Genomic DNA, 22421 nt, shown 5'->3' on the forward strand with positions numbered 1-22421 from the left:
CCCTCTTCATTACCCAATTTATACAGTTAAAGATTCTTATCATTAAGTGCTAGCATCATCTTCATATCCTGAGGCATCCCTCTCTGACACCCTTCAGCTATATCTGCAGTTTAGCCTATACATTACACACAATGCAGTACTGCAGATAAGCCAACAATCTTTCTTTAATTCGTTTGAACAAGATATAAGTGCCACCGAAAGCAGCTAGAGAAAAACAATGATTTATCACCTGAAGAACAGCTAAAAATTGACATTTTCCATACCAGGAACATTGAAAGAAAAAAGATCCTTCATTTCAGACCAAAGTATGCCACAATGGCACACAGCCATCACCTTATGAAATGTCTTCCTTTTAAAGAGAATGCCAACACCGCCTTCAATTTAAAAAAGAAAAATACACACACACATACACAAGACACTTATTACTTGCTATGAAATTATCTTCACTGACAGCACACTTAACTAAACAAAAGGAAAACTGCCACAGGAAACCATAACTATTGTCTGTTGCTTCTACCATGACATAATATCCATTTAGGAGAGAAAACAATGTTGTTTTTGCCTCTCTAGTTCATTGCCATGTCTTCTGCCATTTGCTGGTGTTCAAGGAAAAATATGCAAACAAACACACACACACACACACACAAACTGAGAACGAGAAAGAGAGAGAGCAAAAAACAATAAAATACAACTGGAAAGCAAAAATTTCATAAGAAATTTTAAGTGTGCCTATGCCGCTGCTAATCAGTGTAGTTTGCCATTAATACGGCTACAGAGAGCAAAACTCAGCAGAGCAGCCATTCTCCACCATGAACTAGGGTAAAAACAAACACCGCTCACGCCTCACAGATGACAGCTTAGTTTTGTGTAAAGATGAGGTGACTTCGTACAGCCCCGATTTGCAGATGCTGTGCACAGAGGTTCATGAGCAGAAGTCCCATTGTACCACGGCAGACAATGTTTGCATGAACACGCTTTGAAGCATTGCGTTATGGACCACTTTTCACACATGGTTGGTGTACACACACAGCCGGCTGTAGCTTTTCATCTCACAGCCCGACACACACCCAAAAAACAGCCGAGAGAGCAAAGACTTTACGCCCAAGAGGCGTGATTGCAGATGCCGCTCAGGTGGATCCACCTCCCCCGCAGCGGCACTGCAGACCACACATCAAACACGTAAAATAAATATTTATGCACGTTTGCATTCACTTTGTTATTTTTACACAGTGTTCTGAATGAATAACAATGGTCTACAGCAAGTCTTGTGTATTATTATACAAACTTTGGTTGTAAGATTCAGATAACTATTTAATAAAAGCTAAATATTTTATATGAGAGTAACGGTGTGTTCACACCGAACGCGATAGATGCGAACAGAGCGTCCCGCAATTGCGGGAGCTGGAACCAGATTTGCGTCGCGAAAACGCCAAAACACCAAAACACCTGAAACGCGCGTCAGTCTAGCGCGTTTGGCGCGTTTGACTCGTGAAAAAAAAACGCGCGTGAGTTTTTGTGTTGCATTTTGTGCATACATGCGTTTTCGCGTCTACCGCTCGAGTTGGAAAAATCTGAACTCCAGCGTCAAATCGCGCCGCGACAACCAATCAGGAGCCTGGTGACGTGGCTCTGACCTAGGTCAAAGGGGCAGATCCAGCCAAAGCCCTTCATTCTTCAATGGAGGGAAGGCTAATAAACGCCGTAGCAAACAACCCGGAGCTGTACGACACCAGCTGCTTTCTGTACCGAGACAGGACCGAGCTTGGAGGAAGATATGTGAAGAGATCGGGCAACTTGGTAAGTTCATTCATTTCTCTTTTGAAAGTTTTCACTGACCCGGGGAAGCCGCACAAAAGCTAGCAAGCCCCCGCTATTATCCCACTGACGTACAAATACCGTTCTGCTTTCATGCATGTTGTCATATAGGAATATATTTTGTTTATTAATAAACAGCACACAGTGGTCCCGCTGTTCATTCGTCACTGTTTCGCTTTTTCGCTGATTTTCTTTTTCTTTTCTTTTTTTTGCACAGTACAGCATTGCATTCTGTAGCCTGCGTGTCGTGTCGCCTGCGCTTGCCAAATTTATCATGTTTGGTTTTGATAACCATCACATCCAATAGAAAAAACAGCACAAAAACACCCATAACTATGACCCTCATTCGGAAATACACACCTGCACCGCGAGGGAAAAAGGCGCACGAAAGTGGCAGGCAGATGAAGACAAAACGTGGCATAATAATACTTTTACGTTTTGCAATCTACAAAGGTTTGCACTTTGAGAATCAATTGTGAGAACTGTGACCAATGTTCATGTGTGTGGGGAAAACAGTGTATAAAGTGCGTGACCAGGGGCTAGTTATTCTGAGAACCCCTGCTGCAATAAATGAGGAACCACTGTATATACTTTCTCTGATTATTATATTCAACCTGTTAACATTTAATACTGTATTGATAGAGCCAACTGATTCTGCAGCAGCGCATCCCCTGTTGCTTCTCCTGGCTCCCCAGTCCCTGAGCTCCTGCTGCTGCACCCACAGGTATGTACAGCAAGCACTGATACCTTTTTAGTCGGTGGGATTGCCTTGTGATCACCTTTACTAAATATCTTCAACCAATCTGATTATATCCTGTTTGTTTTTTTTGTTTTTTTTTCAATGTTGAAATTAAAATCTAGTAGCAGCCTTCTCATTTCTTTCTGTTTTGTGCTGTTTTACAGGCCCACAGAGGAGGACGGCTCCAAGGCAGATGAGGGACGGGTCCCAGGACGGTCCATCGGCAGTGGAGCTGGCCATCCTGGAGTCCCTGAAGAGGCCACACCAGTCTCCAATGGAGCATTTCCTCCTCAGCCTTGTTCCTGCTCTGGAGAGCAGCGGGGTCCTTTTTATTCCTGTCTCTCTGTAAATACTTATATTTTATATATTTATGTTTAATGTTTTTCTGTTTGAGAATTTTAATATTATTTCAAATAAATTTTTATAATGACTAATGTCTCAGTTCTACTACACAGCAAATGTTGGCACATGACTTGACACGTGTAGAATTTATTTCATATTATACTAATGACAAAATATACTAATACAGTGGGATGCAAAAGTTTAGGCAACATTGTTAATAGCCATTATCTTCCTGTATAAATCGTTGGTTGTTACAATAAAACATGTCAGTTAAATATATCATACAGGAGACACACACAGTGATATTTGAAAAGTGAAAAGAAGTTTACTGGATTTACAGAAAGTGTGCTGTTTAAACAAAATCAAGCAGGTGCATAAATTTGGGCACCACAAAAAAAGAAATTAAATAAATATTTAGTGTATATCAATGTGTGTGTCTCCTATATGATATATGGGGTGCCTTTGTCTGGACGTGCTTCCCATCCAGAGCTGCACAGCACAGAGGAAAGTTCCAGCGCTCCTGGAATCCCTCTGTGATGGACCACCAGTCTCCAGGTGAAGGCACAGCCATAAAGTCATCCACTAGACAGTCCCAGATGGCGTCGCTACCTGGGGGGTGATCTGGTACACCTTGGACACACCGACTCTGTAACTGAACGCTTGGTCGTGAAGGAGTCCCCGGTGGCAAGGAACCTGGACAAAATTGTTCAAAATTAGTATTATGCGTACTGCAGTTACAAAATACATTATTCAAATTCCAAAATACTTTTGTGATGTCAGATTTAAATTACAAAACATAAATCTTACATAAAACATTTTGTAATTATAAGGATAATTACAAAATGTATATTAGATAATATCTAAAACAGTTGTGTTTTGTTTTAACTTTAACATATCGTAATTTGATTGGTAGCAACTTTTACAACTACAGTGTGCCAATCACTCATAATTCCTAAACATGTCAATCATGTAGGAATGAAGTAAGACATTAATAGAAATAAAGAGTTGTATGTTGACATATAGCCCTTTCCTTGCTTATATCATTGTTAATATTTTTGAAAAAATTAACCTGTGATAGGACAGCTTATCAAGATAGAACCATATAACTAAAGATGAACCAAACTTTTCACAGTTTTATCTAGCTCTCAGTTTTAAGAAAGGCTGGTGACCCCTGTTATAGAGTCTGACAGCTGCGAGGATTATATACAAATATTCATCTATCCCAGAATTAAACCAGGTCTAAATAAAAAGGAGTGAGTATCACAACAAAGATTAACCCACAGTGGTCCTCGTACCATTTGATATCAGCAAACACCGAGAGCATACATTGATATGATACCACAGCCATGCTATCATTGCAAACACTGATAACAGCATAAATTGAATTAAATCGGGACTTGATGAGACCTTTCGAGTATCACTAGAAATATTATAAACAGTCGTCTCCATACCACAGTTTGCTATCAGTAAACACCGATGGCATTCATTGATAGCATAGCACATCCATGTTAGCAGTCTATAAACGATAGTTTAGCATACAGTGGGGCAAAAAGTATTTAGTCAGCCACCGATTGTGCAAGTTCCCCCACTTAAAATGATGACAGAGGTCAGTAATTTGCACCAGAGGTACACTTCAACTGTGAGAGACAGAATGTGAAAAAAAATCCATGAATTCACATGGTAGGATTTGTAAAGAATTTATTCGTAAATCAGGGTGGAAAATAAGTATTTGGTCACCTCAAACAAGGAAGATCTCTGGCTCTCACAGACCTGTAACGTCTTCTGTAAGAAGCTTTTCTGTCCCCCACTCGTTACTTGTATGAATGGCACCTGTTTGAACTCATCATCTGTATAAAAGACACCTGTCCACAGCCTCAAACAGTCAGACTCCAAACTCCGCCATGGCCAAGACCAAACAGCTTTCGAAGGACACCAGGAAAAGTATTGTAGACCTGCACCAGACTGGGAAGAGTGAATCTACAATAGGCAAGCAGCTTGGTGTGAAAAAATCAACTGTGGGAGCAATCATCAGAAAATGGAAGACATATAAGACCACTGAAAATCTCCCTCGATCTGGGGCTCCACGCAAGATCTCATCCCGTGGGGTCAAAATGATCATGAGAACGGTGAGCAAAGATCCCAGAACCACACGGGGGGACCTGGTGAATGACCTGCAGAGAGCTGGGACCAAAGTAACAAAGGTCACCATCAGTAACACACTACAACGGCAGGGAATCAAATCCCGCAGTGCCAGACGTGTTCCGCTGCTGAAGCCAGTGCATGTCCAGGCCCGTCTGAAGTTTGCCAGAGAGCACATGGATGATACAGCAGAGGATTGGGAGAATGTCATGTGGTCAGATGAAACCAAAGTAGAACTTTTTGGTATAAACTCAACTCGTCGTGTTTGGAGGAAGAAGAATACTGAGTTGCATCCCAAGAACACCATACCTACTGTGAAGCATGGGGGTGGAAACATCATGCTATGGGGCTGTTTTTCTGCCAAGGGGACAGGACGACTGATCCGTGTTAAGGACAGAATGAATGGGGCCATGTATCGTGAGATTTTGAGCCAAAACCTCCTTCCATCAGTGAGAACTTTGAAGATGAAACGAGGCTGGGTCTTCCAACATGACAATGATCCAAAACACACCGCCCGGGCAACAAAGGAGTGGCTCCAAAGAAGCATTTGAAAGTCCTGGAGTGGCCTAGCCAGTCTCCAGACCTCAACCCCATAGAAAATCTGTGGCGGGAGTTGAAAGTCCGTGTTGCTCGGCGACAGCCCCAAAACATCACTGCTCTCGAGAAGATCTGCATGGAGGAATGGGCCAAAATACCAGCTACTGTGTGTGCAAACCTGGTAAAGACCTATAGTAAACGTTTGACCTCTGTTATTGCCAACAAAGGTTATGTTACAAAGTATTGAGTTGTATTTTTGTTATTGACCAAATACTTATTTTCCACCCTGATTTACGAATAAATTCTTTACAAATCCTACCATGTGGATTCATGGATTTTTTTTTCACATTCTGTCTCTCACAGTTGAAGTGTACCTCTGGTGCAAATTACTGACCTCTGTCATCATTTTAAGTGGGGGAACTTGCACAATCGGTGGCTGACTAAATACTTTTTTGCCCCACTGTATATTAGCACAGGTATCAATAAAGGACTACTGTATTAAACACTTTTACTAACCTCAGGCAGATGGACAAGCGCTCTGCAGGTGGGATTGAGCGGCTGTAGTTGGTGTCTAGGCGGGCGATGCTTGGACCGATGTGGGACAGCAGGTCCTCAAACTGGGCGAGGGAAAGACGGCGATATCGCTGGAATCGGCCGTCATCCAGGCGCAGCTCCTGGAGCAAGTGGTGAAACTCACCAAACTGCTCACGCGTCTGAAGGACCTGATGGACCCAGGTACGGCGAGGACGACCTTAACGCCGCTGCTCTGCTCTCCACAGTAAATAGAGAAGGGAGACTCTCTCTTCAAGCGCTAGCTCGACAGCTGCCATCTAGCAAAGATACCGGTCTGGCACGACTTCCTCCCACATCCCTTCCACATTTCCGGTTCACGCACGTCAAAATATGCAATTTTGAGGCGTGGTGGTTTTTCTTGGACACGCGTTGAGGTGCAAATGTGTACGTGTCAAATTAGGGGCGTTTGGGGCGTTTTTGCTCGCGTCTATTGCGTTCGGTGTGAACAGAAAGAAAGAAAAGTATATCTTTGTGCCCCCCTTTCCCTGTTAATGCCCTACCTGGCCCCCTGGCAAAAGCTTCGCTAGATCCGCCCCTGCATAATTACCAGCTGTCAGCTACACAGAAAAGGATCTTGGTGTTATTTGTCTCTCAGAAACAGTTCATAACTTCCCTTCAACTCATTCATGTCACCTAAAAGGTAAACCTGTTTCTCCATCACCAGTTCAGCTCTGATGATTCGGTAAGGAATTCTGATGATACAGCTGTGGCTCCAGCAAACATCAGCTGATACTAGAAATTAAAATCAAATGAATTCTAACAACAGTTAGAACAGCTTAAACATGCTTCTGTTGTTTAACGCGACAAACAAACAAGAGAGAAAAGCCGATCATTGATCAGTTTCATGATTGAAGTTGTAACAGGCCAGAGAATGACAGGGGAGGCTGTGTAACAACAGAATAAATCCAGCTTTGTGTCGTCTTTGGTTCTACCTGAAGTACGGGACAAACTGTGTTCCTTTTCAGCTCAATACGAAACGCGTAATATTTTCTCTGATTGCGGGACAATTCCGTTTGTACGAAACGGTTGGCAACTCTACGAACTAACCCTTATGAATAAAATAAAGTTCAACATCAGTAACTTAGCGCGCACATAGCTGTATAGAAACTCGGTCTTTCTAGCTAGCACGCAGTACAAGTTATTGTAACTGATTGTAAAAAGTCAGCACAACAAAAATAAACTACACCTAAACTCGGTTTATATCTGACCCAAATAGAGTGCAGTTCATAACTTCTTACCTGAAATTCAGTTAACCTGACGCTCCGACCGGCAGCCGCCTTGGGTCTGCTTCTCCTCTGTTTGAGCTCTGCGTTAGCCACCACCGGTCGATCGGCGGCCGCCTAGTATGTCTCTTTTTCCTGCATGTCCTTTCTGTCATACACCGGTGGCTAGCTGCCCTCTGTTGTAGCTCCGCGTTAGCCACCACCAAACAACTCGACCAGCATCATCGTCCCATATAAACTAAAAATAAGTCCAGCTGAGACACAGACTCTTTGCGAGCGATCGGGGGGGTGAAAGGAGTGTGAGCTGCCTCACTGTAAGCCAAGCCTGGGTGCTTTTTAGCGAAGTGGCGCTAGCCGCGCTAGCTAGCCGTGCTTGCTAGCTAACCAGCTAGCAGCAACATCGTAAGAGAACTGTTGCTAATATGGGATGTCTTGATAAAACGAGCAGATATTTGAAGTTTACACGAAAATGTCTTAAAAGTTTATTTTGTGACCTAGAAACACTAATAAAAGACATATAAAACGAAGTGGTGGCCGCCATTGTTTGACTGTGTAGAGGCGTGCTATGAATTGTGGGATATGGAGTTTTCCACCAAGCATACACCCTTTCGGCCGTACTACTCCCGGTATACCACTAGAGAGAGCCAACACACCACAAATGAAGTCTGTTTCTATGGGGCCAAAAGATGAATCTTTCCCATGGGCCTAGAAATGGGCCAAAATTTGCACTAAAATCTAAATATTTAAAAAACTATAAAAGTCATAAACACCAAAAGTCATAGCATACTAGTCCAGATCCAGCCGCACAAAATGATATAACATATGTAACCCATGTCTCAATACTGTGCGGCAGATAAGCGCGGGAAAATTAGCACTAAAATATTAACATTTAAAAAACTATAAAAGTCATAAACACCAAAAGTCATAGCACACCATTCCAGATCCAGCCGCACAAAATGATATAGGCTGACAGATAAAATAATTTCATGGTGAGACCTGAAGGAGTCAACTGTGCCAAAATGAATGAATTAAATACACCATTAAATAATTATTTAAATGTGGCAATAATTAATTAAAATGTGAAATAAATAAATAATTAATTAAATGTGTCAATAAGTAATTATATGTGTCAATAATTAATTAATTACATGTGTCGTAAATATTTATGTAATTAATTATTTCCAACTTTAATTAATTATTGCCAGATTTAATTAATTATTTAATGGTGTATTTAATTCATTCATTATGGCAGTCCTGGCATTCCATACTAGGCTGGTGCTTGATACAAAAATAAAGGTCTTTGCCTAGAACATCTGAACATCATGAACCCAACAGTGTGTCTGCATGTCAAATGACAATTCTGACTTTAAGGCTCTCCTTGACTTTTTCCAAATTCTCAAAAGACTGAACATGTAAAAATTATACATTTTTTCCCCCTTCATGTAGGTGTGTGCGCAGAGATTAACTTTATCTGGTGGAATCTTGAAAGCATGCAGAGCATTTTGTGCTCTTTCATTTTGATCTATGCCATTCACTGTAATGTCAGCTTTTGTGTATGTGCAAGGAGACCAAAAGATGGAAGCTGATTTGTTTCCATGTTTCCACTTGATCTAAAAACATGTGAATGTAATGCAGTAAAAGACAATGTTAATATAAGAATGTAATTTGAAACATAAGGAACTTATCCCAGCCTTCTTGTTGGTCACTGGTTAAGCGTCTTCCTTCACTGTTTCTGTTCCAGTTGTGCTGACAAGGCTGAGACATACTTTCAGTGAAGCTGTTGCCATTCAGTAGTGTAGTTTCCAAATTCGATGTAGCTCACCATATAACACAGAAACACACACAGACAGTGTGAGAGAGAGCAATAACTGGAGAGATAGAAATACACAGGGATGACTAGAATAACAAAGTTAAAGTTTGGAAAGGAACAAAATAAACTGTAATAGAAAAGAGTAGATCAGAGCAGCTCTTGAAAGAGCCTTAGGATTTGCTTCTATAGAGCAGCAACTCTGTAGTTTGTAATAAGGTTGTAAGCGGAGTGGGAGAAGAGCTGAAAATAAAATTGTCCCCCATCCATTCATCGATCCATCTTTTTCCACTTATTCAATTTAATTCAATTTTATTTATATAGCGCCAAATCACAACAACAGTTGCCTCAAGGTGCTTTATATTGTACGGTAGATCGTACAATAATAGTTACAGAGAAAAACCCAACAATCATATGACCCCCTATGAGCAAGCACTTTGGCGACAGTGGGAAGGAAAAACTCCCTTTTAACAGGAAGAAACCTCCGGCAGAACCTGGCTCAGGGAGGGGCGGCCATCTGCTGCGACTGGTTGCGGTGAGAGAAGGAAGACAGGATGAAAGACATGCTGTGGAAGAGAGACAGAGATTAATAACAGGTATGATTCAATGCAGAGAGGTCTATTAACACATAGTGAGTGAGAAAGGTGACTGGAAAGGAAAAACTCAATGCATCATGGGAATCCCCCGGCAGCCTACATCTATTGCAGCACAACTAAGCCCTAACTATATGCTTTAGCAAAAAGGAAAGTTTGAAGCCTAATTTTAAAAGTAGAGATAGTGTCTGTCTCCCGAATCCAAACTGGAAGCTAGTTCCACAGAAGAGGGGCCTGAAAACTGAAGGCTCTCCCTCCCATTCTACTTTTAAATACTCTAGGAACAACAAGTACGCCTGCAGTGCGAGAGCGAAGTGCTCTAATAAGGTGATGTGGTACTACAAGGTCATTAAGATAAACTGGGGCCTGATTATTTGAGACCTTGTATGTGAGGAGCAGGATTTTGAATTTAATTCTGGATTTAACAGGAAGCCAGTGAAGGGAAGCCAATACAGGAGAAATATGCTCTCTTTTTCTAGTCCCTGTCAGTACTTTTGCTGCAGCATTTTTGGATTAACTGGAGGCTTTTCAGGGAGTTTTTACGACATCCAGATAATAATGAATAGTGAAGTAGTCCAGCCTGGAAGTAATAAATGCGTGAACTCGTTTTTCAGCATCACTCTGAGACAAGATTTTTCTAATTTTAGAGATGTTGCGCAAATCGAAGAAAGCAGTCGTACATATTTGTTTAATATGTGCATTGAAGGACATGTCTTGGTCAAAAATTACTCCAAGGTTCCTCACAGACAATTTATACAACTCAGAATGGCAGAAAACCTTCTAGCAGCATCCTGGTTTATAATCCGCCTTTGGATCATCAATTTAGGAGGTGAAGGATCCACGTAAAATGACAAATTAAAGAATATACAACTATGGTCACTCACATGGACATCTTCCACACATACATCATGTATATTTAAACCCAGGGAGAAAACAAGTTCAAGAGTGTGGCCCTTTGTATGTGTGGGGCCAGAAACATGATGCTTAAAGTTAAAAGACTCAGTGATGGTGATGGGCTCAGCAGCAGTGTTACAGGAAGCGTCATCAATATGAAGGTTTAAGTCTCCCAATATTACAACCTTCTCCAGTTTAATGATCGATGTCAGAAGGTCTTTAAATTCAGTTAGAAAGACCCCAGCAGCTCCAGGAGGTTGATAGATTAAAATACAGTAAAAGGTTTTCAGAGAACCAACCTTCATCATCTGTGACTCAAATGAAGAAAAGAAGTCCGAGGTCATCAGTTTGCATATGAGTCTGTCCTGGTAAACAGCAGCAAGTCCTCCACCACGTCCTAAAAGACGCGGAGTTCCAATGACAGAACAGCCAGACGGGCAGATTTCATTCAAGTGGACATAATCCTTATTTTGCTGCTACGTCTCAGTCAGACACATAAAATCTAGAGAGAAAAGGATCCTGGTGTTATTTGTCTCTCAGAAACAGTTCATAACTTCCCTTCAACTCATTCATGTCACCTAAAAGGTAAACCTGTTTCTCCATCACCTGTTCAGCTCTGATGATTCATCTTTGTGTTTCCCTCTCACCACATATCCAAACCGATATCATGACGATTCTGTTTTTACAGGTCGGTTGGCAACTGACCCAGATAGACTGCAGGTCATAACTTCTTACCTGAAGTTCAGTTCACCTGACACTTGGACCGGCGGCTGCCTCGGGTCTCTCCTCCTGCCTCCCCTCTCCCTCATCCACCTGCTGGCCTCCACCACTTACTAATGCTACTGAATCTGTGGAAGCTACGCCATAGCCACCACCAAACAACTGATTTAGTTTTACATACTGGTCAGCATCCAGCTGGCCAGTGTGTAAAAATACCCACCACCTTTCGGCCCACAGAGCAAATGCCCGGTATGCCCGATGGCCAGTCCAGCTATGGTTGTGCCATCAGTTAACCCTTCGCGTTCCAGCTGTGGCACGTGTGCCTAGGGTTGCCGACCCCTGGCCTAAGGGAAGTATGTATAATGTAAACAGAATTGGTCCTAGCATTGAACCCTGTGGAACACCATAATTGACCTTAGTGTGTGAAGAGGACTCTCCATTTACATGAACAAATTGGAGTCTACTAGATAGATATGATACAAACCACTGCAGCGCAGTACCTGTAATACCTACAGCATGTTCTAATTGCTGTAATAGGATATTATGGTCAACAGTATCGAACGCTGCACTAAGGTCTAGCAGGACAAACACAGAGATGAGTCCACTGTCAGAGGCCATAAGATCACTAAAGCTGTTTCTGTGCTGTGCTGAGCTCTGAAACCTGACTGAAACTCTTCAAATAAGCCATTCCTCTGCAGGTGATCTGTTAGCTGTTTGACAACTACGCCTTCAAGGATTTTTGATATGAAAGGAAGGTTGGAGATTGGCCTATAATTAGCTAAGACAGATGGGTCTAGGGATGGCTTTTTAAGTAAAGGTTTAACTACAGCCAGCTTGAAGGCCTGTGGTACATAGCCGATTATTAGAGGTAGGTTGATCATATTTAAGATTGAAGCATTAATTAATGGCAGGACTTCTTTGAGCAGATTTGTAGGCATGGGGTCTAAAAGACATGTTGATGGTTTGGACGAAGTAATTATTGAAGTTAACTCAGAAAGATCAATTGGAGAAAAAGAGTCTAAATGAATATCAATGGTACTGAAAGTAGCTGTAGATAATATTACATCTGTGGGATAATTATTGGTAATTTTTTCTCTAATGATAAAAAAAAAATTTGTGAAGAAGTTTATGAAGTCATTAGGGCTGTTCGATATAACGATATATATCGGATGATGATATAAAAACGTCTATCGTTTCATTTTACGCTATCGTTTGTTTCGTGGTGTCGCAAAATAAACTGTTTCCAGTGTCCCCTGCAACCAATGACAGGGGAAAATCATTCAACGTCAGGAGGGAACCAGGAATACAACATCCAATATGTTTCACCTTCGCATACGGCAACAGAAGGCTGGGAAGGAACCGAAACTGCTCCCAGACTTTCCGAATGCCACAGGACAGAAAGGCACAGACAAGCTTCCTGAATGGCACATATTGGGTGCAGGGGACAGCGTGGGCATGTGGCTCAAAGACATACTTCACCATCCCACCCAACAGCACCGGACTCTGCGCCCCAATTTTAGTGTCAGATCACACATTCAGAGTATTCCATCAAAACCAACCAAGACGCAAGAGGAGCACTGATGACGTGCAACCTCATGACCCAATCTGGGGCAGTGATGTACCAGCGGAGTTCAAGTTGTGGACCACCGGACAGAAGGTCCTGCACTCACTGTTCCGATGGGTCGGAAATGAAAAAACATGCTAAGAATTGAGACTCTCGACTATCGATTTGGACTTTTCCTGAACAGCTCAACAAAGATAAACAAGGCTCAGAATGAGGAAATCAACGCGATCAGAATAGTGGTCATGCAACACAGGGTCGCCCTGGACATGATTCTCGCTGAGAGAGGGGGCCTCTGTGTCTTATTCAACACCACTTGTTGCACCTATATCCCGGATAACGTGCACTCCCTGACCATGACCACCGCCCTAGACAAGTTGCGACAACTGAGTAATGCGTAGCAACAAGACTATGTCACGAACACAGAGGACTGGCTGACCTGGCTGCTGAGTGGCAGCTGGAAGACCCTCGTGATAAAAGGACTCATACTGATAGGAGTTCTGCTTCTATTATTATGCTTGTTTTCCATATGTATCCTACCATGCATAAGATCCATGATTGACAAAATGGTACAGACCACAGTAATCACCTATGTTGGACTGCCACAAGAAGATGAACCGGACGAAGAAGATTTAGTATAGGAACACACACACACACACATACTGAATGATGCTACAATTGAAAATGTTATAAGCAAGTGATTGTTGGCTGATAATAAAGTATGATTAAGTGTAAAATATTAACTTCAGGAGTGAAATATATTAACAACAGGAGGGAATGTTATAGAGTTTTTACTGTTTTATTTGATTATGCTTCAAATGTTATGTTCTGCTTATGTTCACATATTTCACCAGACACAGCTTTCTGCAGAAACAGGAAGCTGACCCTGTGACATTTACCGCAAGAGATTAGCACACACGAACTTCTTGACACACACACACACACACACACACACACACACACACACACACACACACACACACACACACACACCAGAAAGCATTTGCATATTGACAATGTAACCTATAAATAAAGAGCTGTGCCTCGCACTGGGTGTGACTCTCCCTCTGAGTTTTCACCCGTGCAGCACGTTAACAGTCTCAAGTGTCTCAGTGTTGTTTATTCACCTGACTGTTTGATAACTGTATATCTCTGACAACGGCAATATTTTTTCATCGTTTTGATGGTCACTGTAGTGGCTATCCGATTGTTCAGTCTGATGTCACTAGCCGTGTCTGGGCCTAAACTCTGCTGCAGGTCCATATATGGGTCATTCCTACTATTCGGTGCCATTTCAGTGTGATCACTCTTCATCAAAAAATACAAAATTTTGAATTATTTTAACATTTCATCTAAAAGAGGGATTTTCAACCTATAAGAAAAATGTATTGGTCCAGCTAAGGATATTATATTATAATATTTTTTAAAATCAAAGTCTTTACCCATGACGTGCCAAATGTCCACCCTGTTACAGGACATTCAATTTTCTATTAATAACTGTTTTGAATACACAGTTATAGTAATATTTACATTTTCTAAAAGCTACAATGTCCCTTTTTAAAATCTGCAAGGAAATTTCAAGGAAGTATTTGAAACAAGCATTATATTGAAAGAAGACAGGTTCAGTTTTAAGACACAGTGTAATTTCAAAAGATTGTTTTTAGATTCAAAGGGAATATAAAAAAAAATTGGCTCCATTTTTAAGTAACTTAATTTTGCTGATTCATTCCCTCCCAATAACCAAAGAGACATGCATTATGTTTGTTGATTTGATTTAATTAACAAAAGAAACACACAGGTAACAGGGTGGACAGAGGAGAAACAGGGTGGACAGGAGGTAACAGGGTGGACATAACATCAGTGACAAAAAATACCACCTTAAAGAAACTTTGAACACCTTCACCATGCCCGTCCAACCAACACAGGTAGATACATGTCCACATTAAACAAGCAAATTTTCACTGTACACCCAACATAATGAACATTTTTCTCACACATTTTACCTATGCAACAGACCAGCAACTCCAGTTTTTTTCAAGGAAATCCCACACTTTCCTCTCCAGCTGAACTGACCTCTTATTCAAAGGTGTTGGTTCTTTCATCAGACACACAACCTGGTCATCCCTATACCAGGTTATGTCCTCACGTGGACTTGGCCAGTGGAACTTGTTGGTCCCGTTCTTGTGCATGCATTTCACTTTAACATCCTCTTCAACCTCCAGAATGATTCCTGGGTAGGGTTCACCATCGTAGTTGATAATGCACCACTGACCAATATGATCTTTTGTGATGTTCTCAGGCCGGGTTGGTCCCTCAGTGCAATGTGGACTTGCCTCTTGACTAAGGCTTATCTCCTTCAGGCCATAGCATTCACAGTCCAGTACACCTTTGTCTGCCTGGCAAAGGCAGGTTATGTCCCTGTATTTTATTGTTCCTGGAGAGAAACTGAGTACTTGGTGGATTTTCATGGTTCCTTTGACAGGCACAAGTGTCGGTCCATCAATAATTTCTTTTACTTTCCTCTCAACATCATCTTCTCCAACAAAAAAAAGTTCCACTGAAGTGCCCATGTCTCTCAGCTTGTGAAACATAGCTTCTGCGTTGGGGATATCTCCTCCATGGCGGACAATTGTGTCAGCTGACCTTTTAAGGGTGGCTCCAATACCATCTGGAGCCCCCTTTCCATGGCTGGCCTCAAAAAAGTTCCAGCTGATGTTTTTGAACCCTTTTTTGAATGGCTCTTTTGAGAGCAGGTAAAAGTTGCCCTTTTGTTTGTATTGTGTAGCTGGACCATCGCTGAAGACATGGAGGTGTTTGATAAGAGGGTATCTTTCTCTGATCATGTCTAACACAGGGTCAAGATGGGCCCATATCGCAGGGGGATCATGCCGCCTGGAAGGTGAGATAGAGCAGAATGTTACTGGTGACTGTTCAGCTGCAGTGTACAGTACTCCAGTATGTAGGGTTGCCTGCTGGTGTGACCCTCCGAAGTGGACTGCTTGTACTTCTTGAGAATACTTACAGGAGTAGTTCTCACTAAAATCTACATGTAGCAGACATTCATCGTTTCTCAAATTTTCTCTCAGTTGTCTGTAGGCCCTATACTGCCATCGGATATTAACCCTCCTGCCTTCTTGGGACCTTTTTGTGCCACTGCTATGTGTTAAATGGCTGCCATTTCCACTGTGTTCAGTGGAATATAACCAAACTTGCCACAGGATAGTTTTTACCTGTCAATGTTAATATTCCAGTGTGAATTCCTTAAATCAGCCTAAAATGGCTGAGCAGCAGAAATCCCCACACCCATCACCCTGGGGACCATTTTCTGCCCATTGACTTCCATTATAAACGCTATTTTTCAACCCCAAATTATCATCATATGATTTTATTTTTTCTTCTTTTCTTGGATGTCAATGAAGACTCAGGGCCTTGAAGTTTTAATTTTTAAATTGCAAAAAAAATGCAAAAAAAATAATGGCAGGTCAAAAGGTATGTTGGTGCCAATCTTTGGTCCATCTAAAGGCCTACTTATAATGACAATCACATATTACTTCAACTGGTTTTTTGTGGAAATATTTAGTTTCGTTTTTTGGTTTTTGGGGCTTATAACACAGGGCGCTCATGTAATAACACTGGGATTTGAAGGGTTAAAACAACGAAAATATAATTAAAACTTTACATGAATATTTCAGGGAGAAGTAGTTTTACAAGGTTGGCTAATTTAAAGTGGAATAAAATATGGATATATGGTCTTTTTATGGCGTGGCTGAGAATGGTCCCTAGGGTGATGGGTGTGAGTTTTTTAAAGGATGGCAGGAGGGTTAAGGTTATGAAATATGATTCAATGAACATTTTTGTGGTTGTTACAGTGAAAATATCACCTTTTCTACTTGGAATTGATGTTTTTTGTCTGATTTTAGATCAATTGTGTTAATACAGTATATCAAAATGAAAACGTAACTGTAAATTCAGACACGTGAGGTTGTGCTGAAAAGAATGATACCAAACAAGGCAAAGTAAATAGTTTTTAAAGGTGAAATGTCGAGGTAAAGTCAAAAGTAGTTAAAATGGCCAATTATACCCTGGACACCAGAGAATTAAACATTTTTTTTATTAAAGTAACGCAATAGTTACTTTTCAAGTAATTAATTACTTTTAGAATCTGGTAACTCAGTTACTAACTCAGTTACTTTTTTGAAGAAGTAACTAGTAACTATAATTAATTACTTTTCAAAGTAAATTGCCCAACACTGTCTATAATCCACCTGGGCCTTACACAGAGTTTCTGGCTGATTTCTCTGACTTTTTATCTGATTTAGTGCTCAGCTCAGAAAAAATAATTATTGTGGGTGATTTTAACATTTATGTAGATGCTAAAAAGGACAGCCTCAACATGGCATTTAATCTGTTATTAGACTCAATTGGCTTCTCTCAAAATGTAAAAGAACCCACCCACCACTTTAATCACACTCTAGATCTTGTTTTAACATATGGCATAGAAACTGAACATCTAAAAGTGTTTCCTGAAAACCCTCCGCTGTCTGATCATTTCCTGATAACATTTACAATAATTGATTACACAGCAGTGGAGAGTAGACTTCATCACAGTAGATGTCTTTCTGAAAGTGCTGTAACTAAGTTTAAGAATATAATCCACCCACTGTTATCATCTTCAATGCCCTGTACCAACATAGAGCAGAGCAGCTATCTGAACGCTACTCCAACAGAGGTCAATTATCTTGTTAATAATTTTACCTCCTCACTGCGTACGACTCTGGATACTGTAGCTCCTGTGAAAACTAAGGTCTCAAATCAGAAGTACCTGACTCCGTGGTATAATTCTGAAACACGTACCCTAAAGCTGATAACTCGTAAGCTGGAGAGGAAATGGCATGTCACAAATTTAGAAGATCATCATTTAGCCTGGAGAAATAGATTGTTGCTTTATAAGAAAGCCCTCCGCAAAGCCAGAACATCTTACTATTCATCACTGATTGAAGAAAATAAGAACAACCCTAGGTTTCTCTTCAGCACTGTAGCCAGGCTGACAAAAAGTCAGAGCTCTATTGAGCCAACCATCCCTTTAACGTTAACTAGTAATGACTAGGGCTGTGTGATATGACCAAAATCTCATATCCCGATATAAGAATTCAATCGTCCCGATAACGATATAAATCACAAAAATGTAATCTTGAGCTTTATTGTGAAAGGTTTATGTGGAACATAAACAAGCGGACACACGATGGTGTTACCGTCGTTGTTGCTAACCACAACGCATAAAAACAGGCCCTTGTCCGTTCGTAGTGTGGTTATATTAAATATAAGAGAAAGAGAGAACTTTAAGAAATTAATATCCGATTATTAAGTGATGATGTGACGAATCCTACTTCCGGGCCTAAAGTAGTCTGCGTTTAATATAGCTTTTGTGTTGTTAACATGTTTAATGCTTTGTATTTTCTTCTATTTAATCTCAAAAAGCTCCTAAAAACAGTCAGTGATCCCCGCTGACCTCCCTCGGCTTTTATTACCGCTAGTCATTTATTTAAGCTCAGTTTTAAAACCTTACGATGTAACTACTGCACAGCCCATGCAGCAGTATATGAATGACTAACCTCGTATTGTGGATGGATTATCTCAGTTGTTCTCCTGGCTGAAGTTTGGTCCGTTTACAGCATTCTGCCATGCGATGACATTTGTTCCTGACCACTGAGAACACTCACGTTAACTTTTATCGAGTGGAAAAAAAGTTAGCTTGTTTATATTATGCTAACATAGCTGTATACCAGCTAGCCAAATTCAGTAACCCTACAAACGTCACTGCTGTTTAGTTTTCTGTCTTAATTTATGTTGGGAGTGATAACAGAGCTGTACGTTTTAATTTGTTTCCAAACCCCCGCAGTCAGGACATGCTATATTGTATTTAGATGGAAGCTAGCGAGCTAACTTCCTGCTAACTTCTAACTCCGTTAAATGTCATAAATTCCATTTTCATGGATGCCTGGATGTTAAACTCAGTTGTTACACCTGGTAGAGCAGAACACTGATCATTTTATTAAAGATGAAAGACTTTAGACAGTTATTTAACTCTCAGTAATGCCACTGTGATCATTTGATATATCAAATGATCATATCAATGACCACAGAGGGCTAGTGCCAAAGGCAGGACAGAATTTGAGGCTATGAATACTCCTCCCCTAAGTCCAGAATATTCCCTAGAGCCAGAAAATGCCCCGCAACCAGGACCCTCAAGGTTAGAAGAAGAGTTGACAGTTCAATGCTTTGCTGATTAGGTAGATTTTGTATTTGAATGATAAAACGTGATTTTGCCCTAAAAAGAGAGAGAGAGAGAGAGAGAGAGAGTGTGTGTGTGTGTGTGAGTCTACCTGCCTAATACATTATAAACATATAATATCCAACGTCTATCTTATACTGTATCTAAACATTTATCTAAACATATATATATAATAATTGTGACAATATTTCCTGTGTTGTAGGCAATACATTGTTGGACGAAGGAATATTAGACAGGGAAGAAGGAGACTCAAGAATGAAATTAAAGAGCTAAAGGCCTTGTTGGAAAAGGAAAAGAGAAAAAAAGAAAAATACAAGAAGAGGTGCCAGCGTTTGGGTGGGGAAAAAAAATCCCCACGTTCTAAAGTGGATGCACTGCTGCGTCATGAAACAGTTAGCAACACAATTAGGAAAAGACTATTACTGCAGGAATCAATCATTGAGGAAATCAGGAATAAATACAAAAACACCAAAAAGGAACGAGAGAGGCAAATTATTGCAAAAACGACAATAGGAAAAATTATAAAGAAATACAGGCTACAGAGGGCTGCACAGACAGCTCTAGGCTTTTCAAAAAAGCGTGGTCAAAGACAAGATGGAGGGCTCATAACCTTTGAAAGAAAGGAAAGCAATAGATTACCAGTTGATTGCAAGCAGAAAATAAAGGCCTTCTTCTTAAGAGATGACGTCAGTCGGATGACAACAGGACGAAAGCAAACTGTAACTCAAAAGAAAATAAAAAAACAGAAACGTTTGCTAACTGATTCACTGAAGAATCTGCACCATAAGTTTCTTTCAGAAACTGAGCATCAGGTCTCATATTCTTGTTTCTGCACCTTAAGACCATTTTGGGTTGTGGTGCCCACAGAAGCTGATCGTGAAACCTGTCAGTGCAGGACACATGAGAACTTACAGTTCATGGCCAATGCCCTGTACGTCCAACGTCTGTCAGCAACAAAACACATTGAAGAGATGGTAGATGCAACAATGTGTGATGCTAAATCCAAAGTCTGTGCATACGGTGAGTGCAAAGACTGTTTCAGTACAACACACACACTCTTGAGACCTCCTAACAACACAGAGATAGCCTTTACCAAGTGGTCTCTAGAAGAGAATGAAAAATTAAATGATGGAGAGGTATCTGGTAAAAAGTCAACAATTACAGTGAAGACAACTGTCATGACAACAGAGGATGCACTTGCAGGGGAATTTCATGACGGACTACTCAGATTTAGGCGGCACGTCTTTAAATGCAAATATAAATTGTGAATTTTAAAATCATATGCACAAGTTGTGCAAACAACAAGTTATTTGCAGCCATTTACCTTTTACTCTTTTTTTTATAACCATATCAAACTATTTACATAACAATCAGGTGTTCTGCATTCAATAAGATGCCACACAAATTATTGGTGCCACTCCAAAAAGATAATTTCTGCCCACTATAAGGGAGAATAGCCTGACACCTGCAGGTCTGACGGCAGCAGGTGTATCAATCCTGTTTTCTACCTGGAGACAGCATTGTTCTGACACACAACACAAAACTATTCACAACACTACACACTAACTACACAAGACAACACATGAACTACACACTTCAAACACGCTAAACGTCACAAATCTCTCAATATCTCAAAACTCACTCTCTCTCTTTTTCTGCTCTTTCTCCCTTGCTCTCTCTCTCTCTCTCTTTCTCGCCGTCACTCCTAAAACTTCCCCCTCTTCCCTAAACAACCAAATGTCATCTCGCCATATAATTTTTGATTGGTTGACATGGTGCATTTTTCCACCAACACGAACGGGCATTTTTTGTTTTGCTTTTTTATTTTTTGGTCATAAGCAGAGAGTGCTTGCTAGCGCTGTCCTTAGACAGCAAACGTGATGAAAATATTGAGGAAAAAAACACTGTGTATATATTGTTTATCATGACTCTGGTTTTATGTGGCCTATCAACACAATTTAAAAACTGATATATATCACCTTGTTGCTTTGTCATCTTGAGGTGGTTTTGTGATTGGCTTACCACGACTACTATATTCTTCCTCAGTCAAACAGCAGCATTCATGCGATTGTTTTCCCCCTAGCTCAAGGGGGTTGTGCCAAAAAGTGATTTGTCTACCAGAAAGTGATTGCTGCCCGCAGGAGCGTGCGCAGCTGCTTAAAGCGGTAGCACTCAGATTACTTACAGCTACTTCCGTGCAACTGATATAAGATGCGGTAAGCTAAACACAGCTTCAACCGTCTGTTTGTTGAAAAATAGTAACGCGACCGCACCGCATTTTCTTGTTAGTAATGGTAACAGCGTTGTAACGATAGGAATAGTAATTAGTTAGATTACTCGTTACTGAAAAAAGTAACGCCGTTAGTAACGCCATTACTTGTAAGGTCGTTATTCCCATCACTGAGCATAGATGATAAGAAGTAAGACTGGTTTCTGAGTTTTACAGCTGGGATGGACAAGGCTAAGCATCAGGCTTTCAAATGAATTAAAAGTCTGTCTTGGTCTTTCGTTGATTAATAGGCTGGTGTGAAAAAATTGCTGCCACACCGCCTGTGCTTCGAGGTTTCTGGTAGTTACAATGACTCGAGGTGTTGATTCATTTAAACTAACATAATCACCCTGCTGCAACCAGGTTTCTGTAAGGCAGAGTAAATCGATTTGTTGATCAATTAATAAGTCATGTACTAACAGAGACTTGGAGGAGAGAGACATAATATTTAATAATCCACATTTCACTGTTTTACTCTTTGGTTCAGATGTGTATAACATGTTGTTCTTTCTTTGTGATTTTTTTTTATGTTTAAGTCGTTTATTGATGGTTTTTAGTTTGTTTTTTGTCTGTTTGGGAGCTGACACAGTCTGAGTGGAAATAGGGTTTTGGGGGGGGGTAACAGGAGGAGAGAAGCTGCAGAGAGGCGTGTAAGACTGCAACTCTTCTTCATGGTCCCAACTCTGGATAGTCATATTTTGGGGGGTTTAATATATTTGTCCATATTTCTAGAAATGCGAGCTGCTCCATCCGAAGTGGGATAGATGCCATCTTTCCTAACAAAACCAGGTTTCCTCCAGAAGGTTTGCCAATTATCTATGAAGCCCACATCATTTTTTGGACACCACTCAGACAGCCAGCAATTTAACCCTTTAAGACCTACCATAGAACCAAGTCCGCCAGAGCTTATATTATAT

This window comes from Rhamphochromis sp. 'chilingali' (genome assembly GCF_963969265.1).
Source record: "Rhamphochromis sp. 'chilingali' genome assembly, chromosome: 5".
Lineage (NCBI taxonomy): Eukaryota > Metazoa > Chordata > Actinopteri > Cichliformes > Cichlidae > Rhamphochromis > Rhamphochromis sp. 'chilingali'.